This window comes from Hordeum vulgare, chromosome 7H (genome assembly GCF_904849725.1).
Source record: "Hordeum vulgare subsp. vulgare chromosome 7H, MorexV3_pseudomolecules_assembly, whole genome shotgun sequence".
Lineage (NCBI taxonomy): Eukaryota > Viridiplantae > Streptophyta > Magnoliopsida > Poales > Poaceae > Hordeum > Hordeum vulgare.
In genome coordinates, this window is record NC_058524.1 from 576,392,933 (window position 1) to 576,400,453 (window position 7,521).

Consider the following 7,521-nt stretch of genomic DNA (forward strand, 5'->3'; position numbering starts at 1 on the left):
GCGTCGTCTGTGGATGCTGTGAACATCCGACATACACGTTTCTGATGACTACACGATAGTTCAGTGCAAAGTACTTAATGGCTTAGAAGCAAGGCACCGAAAACGTTTTAAACGTCACGGAACATAAGTGATGTTCTAAAGAGATGAAATTGTGATTTCATGCTTGTGCCCTTGTTAAGAGGTACGAGACCTCCAACAAAATTCTTTGACCACAAAGTAAAGGAGAAAAGCTCAATCGTTGAGCGTGTGCTCAGATTGTCTGAGTACGACAATCACTTGAATCAAGTGGGAGCTAATCTTCCAGATGAGATAGTGATGGTTCTCCAAAAGTCACTGCCACCAAGCTTCGAGAGCTTCGTGATGAACTATAACATATCAAGGATAGATACAATGATCTTTGAGAGATTCGCGACGTTTGACACTGCGAAAGTAGAAATCAAGAAGGAGCATCAATAGTTGATGGTTTGAAAAACCACTAAGTTTCAAGAAAGGCGAGGGTTAGAAGGGATACTTCGTGAAACGGCAAAACAGTTGCTGCACTAATGAAGAGACCCAAGATTAAACCCAAACCCGAGACTAAGTGCTTCTGTAATAAGGGGAACAGTCACTGAGGCGGAGCAACTCTAGATACTTGGTAGATAAGAAGGCTGGCAAAAGTCGAGAGAAGTATATTTGATATACATAATGTTGATGTGTACTTTACTAGTACTCCTAGTAGCACGAGGGTATTGGATACTGGTTCGGTTGCTAAGTGATTAGTAACGCGAAATGAAAGCTACGGCATAAACGGAGACTAGCTAAAGGCGAGGTGACGATACGTGTTGGAAGTGTTTCCAAGGTTGATATGATCAAACGTCACACGCCCCCTTTACCATCGGGATTGGTGTTGAACCTAAATAATTGTTATTTGGTGCTTGCGTTAAGCATGAACATGATTGGATCGTGTTTATTGCAATACGATTATTCATTCAAAAGGAATAATGGTTACTCTATTTGCTTGAATAATCACCTTCAATGGTTTATTGAATCTCGATTGTAGTGTTACACATTGGTGCCAAAAGATACGAGTTAAATGATGATAGTACCACTTACTTGTGGCACTGCCGCTTGAGTCATGTTAGTATAAATTGCATGAAGAGGCTCCATGCTGATGGATCTTTACTCACCTGATTTCGAATCACTAGTGACATGCAAATCATACCACATGAGCAAGGCCTTGTTTTCATTGAGATGAAACAAGATAGTAACTTGTTGGAAGTGATACATTTTGATGTATGCAGTCCAGTGAGTGTTGAGGCACGCAGTGGATATCATTATGTTCTTACTTCACTGACGACTTGAGTAGATACAGGAGTATTTACTTAATGAATCACAAGTCTGAAATATTGAAAAGTTCAATTCTGTTTCAGAGTGAAGTTCGTCGTAACAAGAGGATGAACTGTCTACGATATGATCATAGAAATGAATATCTGAGTTACGAATTTTTGGTACACAGTTAAGACAATGTGGAAATTGTTTCACAGTTCATGCCACCTGGAACATCATGGTGTGATGATGTGTCTGAACGTCATAGCCACGCACTATTTAGTATGGTGCATGCTGGGATGTCTCTTATCGAATTACCACTATCGTTTATGGGTTATGCATTAGAGACAACCACATTCACTTTAAATGGGGCACCGCGTATTTCCGTTGAGATGACACAGTATAGACTGAGGTTTAGAGAAATCTAAACTGTCGTTTCTTGAAAGTTTGGGGCTTCGAAACTTATGTGAAAAAGTTTCAGTCTGATAAGCTCGAACCCAAAGCGGATAAATGCATCTTCACAGGATATCCAAAACAGTTGGGTACATCTCCTATCTCAGATCCGAAAGCAAAGTGTTTGTTTCTAGAAACGGATCCTTTCTCGAGAAAAGGTTTCTCTCGAAAGAATTGAGTGGGAGGGTAGTAGAACTTGATGAGGTTATTGAACCATCACTTCAACCAGTGTGTAGCAGGGCGTAGGAAGTTGTTCCTGTGGCGCCTACACCAATTGAAGTGGAAGCTGATGATGGTGATCATTAAGCTTCGAATCAAGTTACTACAAACCTCGTAGGTCGACAAGGTCGCGTACTGCTGCAGAGTAGTACGGTAACCCTGTCTTGGAGGTCATGTTGTTGAGCAACAGTGAACCTACGAGTTATGGAGAAAGCGATGGTGGGCCCAGATTCCGACAAATGGCTGGAAGCCATAAAATCCGAGAGAGGATCCATGTGTGAAAACAAAGTGTAGACTTTGGTAGAACTACTTGATGGTCATGGGACTATTGGGTAAAATGGATCTTTAAAAGAAGACAGACGATGATGGTGATAAGTCACTATTAAGAAAAGCTCGACTTGTCGCAAAGATGTTTTCGACAAGATCAAACAGTTGACTATGATGAGTCTTTCTCACTCGTAGCGATGCTAAAGGTCTGTTAGAATTATGTTAGTAGTTGCTGCATTATTTATGAAATATTGCACGTAGGATGTCAAAACATTGTTTCCTCGACGGTTTCCTTGAGCAAACATTGTATGTGATACAACCAGAAGGTTTTGTCGATCCTAAAGATACTAGCAAGTATGCAAGCTCCAGTGATCCTTCAATGGACTGGTGCAAGCATCTCGTAGTTGGAATAAGCACTTTGATGAGATGATCAAAGATTTTGGGTGTGTACAAGGTTTATGAGAAACTTGTATTTCCAAAGAAGTGAGTGGGAGCACTATAGAATTTCTGATAGGTATATGTGGTTGACATATTGTGGATCAGAAGTAATGTAGAATTTCTGTAAAGCATACAAGGTTGTTTGGAAGAAGTTTTCAAAGGAGTACCTGGATTATGCTACTTGAAGGTTGAGCATCAAAGATCTATGGAGATAGATCGAAAGCGCTTAATAGAAGTTTCAACAAGATACATGCCTTGACAAGTTTTTGAAAGAGTTCAAAATAGACCAGCAAAGAAGGAGTTCTTGGTTGCGTTGTGAGGTGTGAATTTGAGTAAGACTCAAAACCCGACCACGGCAGAATAAAGAGAATAGATGAAGGTCGTCTTCTATGCCTTAGCCGTAGAATCTAAAGTATGCCATGCTGTGTATCGCACCTGAAGTGTGCCTTGACTCAAGGTATGTTGAGGGGTACAGAGAGTGATCCATGTTTGAAATCACTAGCAGCGGTCAAAATTTATCCTTAGTAACAAATGGACTAAGGAATTTTTCTCGATTATGGAGGTGGTTAAAGAGTTCGTCGTAAAGGGTAACGTCGATGCAAGCTTTGACACTAATCTGAATAACTATGAGTAGTGAAACGGATTCATATAGTAGAGTGGATATTTGGAGCATTTCCGAATAGCACGTAGTAGCAGCATCTATAAGATGACATAAAGATTTGTAAAGAAAGCACGGATCTGAAAGTTTCAGAACCGTTGACTAAAACCTCTCTCACAAGCAAGACATGATCAGACCCCATAACTATATGGGTGTTGGATTCGTTGGAATCACATGGTGATGTGAACTAGATTATTGACTCTAGTGCAAGTGGGAGACTGTTTGAAATATGCCCTAGAGGCAATAATAAATTAGTTATTATTATATTTCTTAGTTCATGATAATCGTTTATTATCCATGCTATAATTGTATTGATTGGAAACACAATACTTGTGTGGATACATAGACAAAACACTGTCCCTAGTAAGCCTCTAGTTGACTAGCTCGTTAATCAAAGATGGTCAAGGTTTCCTGGCCATAGGCAAGTGTTGTCACTTGATAACGGGATCACATCATTAGGAGAATCATGTGATGGACTAGACCCAAACTAATAGACGTAGCATGTTGATCGTGTCATTTTGTTGCTACTGTTTTCTGCGTGTCAAGTATTTATTCCTATGACCATGAGATCATATAACTCACTGACACCGGAGGAATGCTTTGTGTGTATCAAACGTCGCAACGTAACTGGGTGACTATAAAGATGCTCTACAGGTATCTCCGAAGGTGTTAGTTGAGTTAGTATGGATCAAGACTGGGATTTGTCACTCCGTGTGAACGGAGAGGTATCTCGGGGCCCACTCGGTAATACAACATCACACACAAGCCTTGCAAGCAATGTAACTTAGTGTAAGTTGCGGGATCTTGTATTACGGAACGAGTAAAGAGACTTGCCAGTAAACGAGATTGAAATAGGTATACGGATACTGACGATCGAATCTCGGGCAAGTAACATACCGAAGGACAAAGGGAATGACATACGGGATTATATGAATCCTTGGCACTGAGGTTCAAACGATAAGATCTTCGTAGAATATGTAGGATCCAATATGGGCATCCAGGTCCCGCTATTGGATATTGACCGAGGAGTCTCTCGGGTCATGTCTACATAGTTCTCGAACCCGCACGGTCTGCACACTTAAGGTTCGACGTTGTTTTATGCGTATTTGAGTTATATGGTTGGTTACCGAATGTTGTTCGGAGTCCCGGATGAGATCACGGACGTCACGAGGGTTTCCGGAATGGTCCGGAAACGAAGATTGATATATAGGATGACCTCATTTGGTTACCGGAAGGTTTTCGTGCATTACCGGAAAAGTTTCGGGCTCATCGGTAGTGTACCGGGAGTGCCGGGAGGGGTGCCGGGGACCATCGGGAGGGGTGTCACGCCCCAAGGGGTCTCATGGGCTATGGGAAGAGATAAACCAGCCCCTAGTGGGCTGGAATAAGTTCCCACCAAGGCCCATAAGGTTTGAGAAGGAAAAAACACAAGGTGGAAAGAGTTTCCAAGTGGGAAGGTGGAATCCTACTCCAAGTAGGATTGGAGTAGGACTCCTCCACCTCCAATTTCGGCCAAACCTTTAGGTTTTGAGGCTGCCTCCTCCCCTCCCTCCCACCTATATATACGGAGGTTTTAGGGCTGATTTGAGACGACTTTCTCACGGCTCCCCGACCACATACCTCCATAGTTTTTCCTCTAGATCGCGTTTCTGCGGAGCTCGGGCGGAGCCCTGCTGAGACAAGATCATCACCAACCTCCGGAGCGCCGTCACGCTGCCGGAGAACTCTTCTACCTCTCCGTCTCTCTTGCTGGATCAAGAAGGCCGAGATCATCGTCGAGTTGTACGTGTGCTGAACGCGGAGGTGCCGTCCGTTCGGTACTAGATCGTGGGACTGATCGCGGGATTGTTCGCGGGGCGGATCGAGGGACGTGAGGACGTTCCACTACATCAACCGCGTTCACTAACACTTCTGCTGTACGATCTACAAGGGTACGTAGATCACTCATCCCCTCTCGTAGATGGACATCACCATGATAGGTCTTCGTGCGCGTAGGAAAATTTTTGTTTCCCTTGCGACGTTCCCCAACATGAACAACTTGGCATTCTCATATGCTTGAGTTCTCCACTCATCAAGCGAGCTAATGTCAAATAACCTCTTCTCACCAGCAAGTTTGAAATCAAAGTTGAGCTCTTTGATTGCCCAATAAGCTTTATGCGCTAGCTCAAGAGGTAAGTGACATGCTTTCCCATACACCATTTTGTACGGAGACATGCCCATGGGATTCTTATATGCAGTTCTATAAGCCCACAGTGCATCATCGAGCTTCTTAGACCAATTCTTTCTAGACCTGTTGACAATCTTTTGTAGAATTAGTTTAATCTCTCTGTTGCTCAGCTCTACTTGACCACTGTACTGAGGGTGGTAGGGATACGCAATTCTATGGTTGACATCGTACTTAGCAAGCGTTTTACGGAAAGCACCATGAATGAAGTGCGAACCACCGTCGGTCATTAGATATCTAGGGACTCGAAATCTAGGGAAGATAACTTCTTTCAGCATCTTGATAGAGGTGTTGTGATCAGCACTACTAGTGGAGATAGCTTCTACCCACTTAGTGACGTAATCAACACCAACTAAGATATGAGTATACCCATTGGATTTTGGAAAAGGTCCCATATAGTCAAAGCCCCATACATCAAATGGTTCAATGACAAGTGAGTAGTTCATGGGCATTTCCTGACGTTTACTGATATTACCTATTCTTTGACATTCGTCAAAAGACAAGACAAACTTACGGGCATCCTTGAAGAGAGTGGGCCAATAGAAACCTGATTGCAATACCTTGTGTGCAGTTCTATCTCCCGCATGGTGTCCTCCGTAGGCCTCGGAGTGACACTTCTGTAGGATCTGTCCCTGTTCATGTTCGGGTACACAACGTCTAATAACACCATCTACTCCTTCCTTATAAAGTAGAGGATCATCCCAAAAGTAGTGTCTCAAGTCAAAGAAGAATTTCTTCTTTTGCTGGTACATGAAACTAGGTGGTATATATTTGGCAATGATATAGTTCGCATAATCAACATACCATGGTGCACTACGTGAAGCATTGATGACATTCAATTGCTCATCAGGAAAGCTATCATCAATAGGTTGTGGGTCATCAAGAACGTTCTCCAACCTAGATAAGTTATCTGCTACTTGGTTATCAGCACCCTTTCTGTCGACAACGTGCAAATCAAATTCTTGTAGCAAGAGAACCCATCTGATAACTCTAGGTTTAGCGTCCTTCTTCTCCATGAGGTACTTAATAGCAGCGTGATCAGTATGAATAATGACTTTGGAATCAACTATGTAAGACCTGAACTTTTCACACGCAAACACGACTGTTGAAAATTCCTTCTCCGTAGTAGCATGGTTTCTTTGGGCACTGTCTATAGTTTTACTAGCGTAGTGAATAACATTCAACTTCTTATCAACTCTTTGCCCTAGGACAATACCAATAACATAATCACTAGCGTCACACATGATCTCAAAAGGTAAGTTCCAATCAGGTGGTTGAACAATAGGTGCAGTTATCAAAGCCCTCTTAAGTATTTTGAAGGCTTCCTCACAATCATCGTAAAAACATAAGGAATATCCTTTTGCAAGAGATTGATAAGAGGCCTAGAAATCTTAGAGAAGTCTTTAATGAACCTTCTATAGAAACCAACATGACCAAGGAAACTTCTTATACCTCTGATATCTGTGGGGTATGGCATTTTCTCGATTGCATCAACCTTGGCCTTATCGACTTCAATACCTCTTTCAGAAATTTTGTGTCCTAAGATGATGCCTTCATTAACCATAAAGTGGCACTTCTCCCGATTCAAGACAAGATTGGTGTCTTTACATCTCTGTAAGACTCGATCAAGGTTGCTGAGGAAATCATCAAAGGAAGACCCATAAACGGAGAAGTCATCCATGAAAACCTCAACAATATTTTCACAAAAGTCAGAGAATATAGCCATCATACATCTTTGAAAGGTGGCAGGTGCATTACATAAGCCAAAAGGCATACGTCTATAGGCAAAGGTACCGAAGGGGCAGGTGAAAGTGGTTTTCTCCTGATCAGATTGTGCAACTTGTATTTGGGAGAAACCAGAATAACCGTCTAGAAAGCAGAAGTGTGTGTGTTTGACAGCCTTTCTAGCATTTGGTCGGTAAAAGGAAAAGGGTAATGATCTTTCCTAGTGGCTATA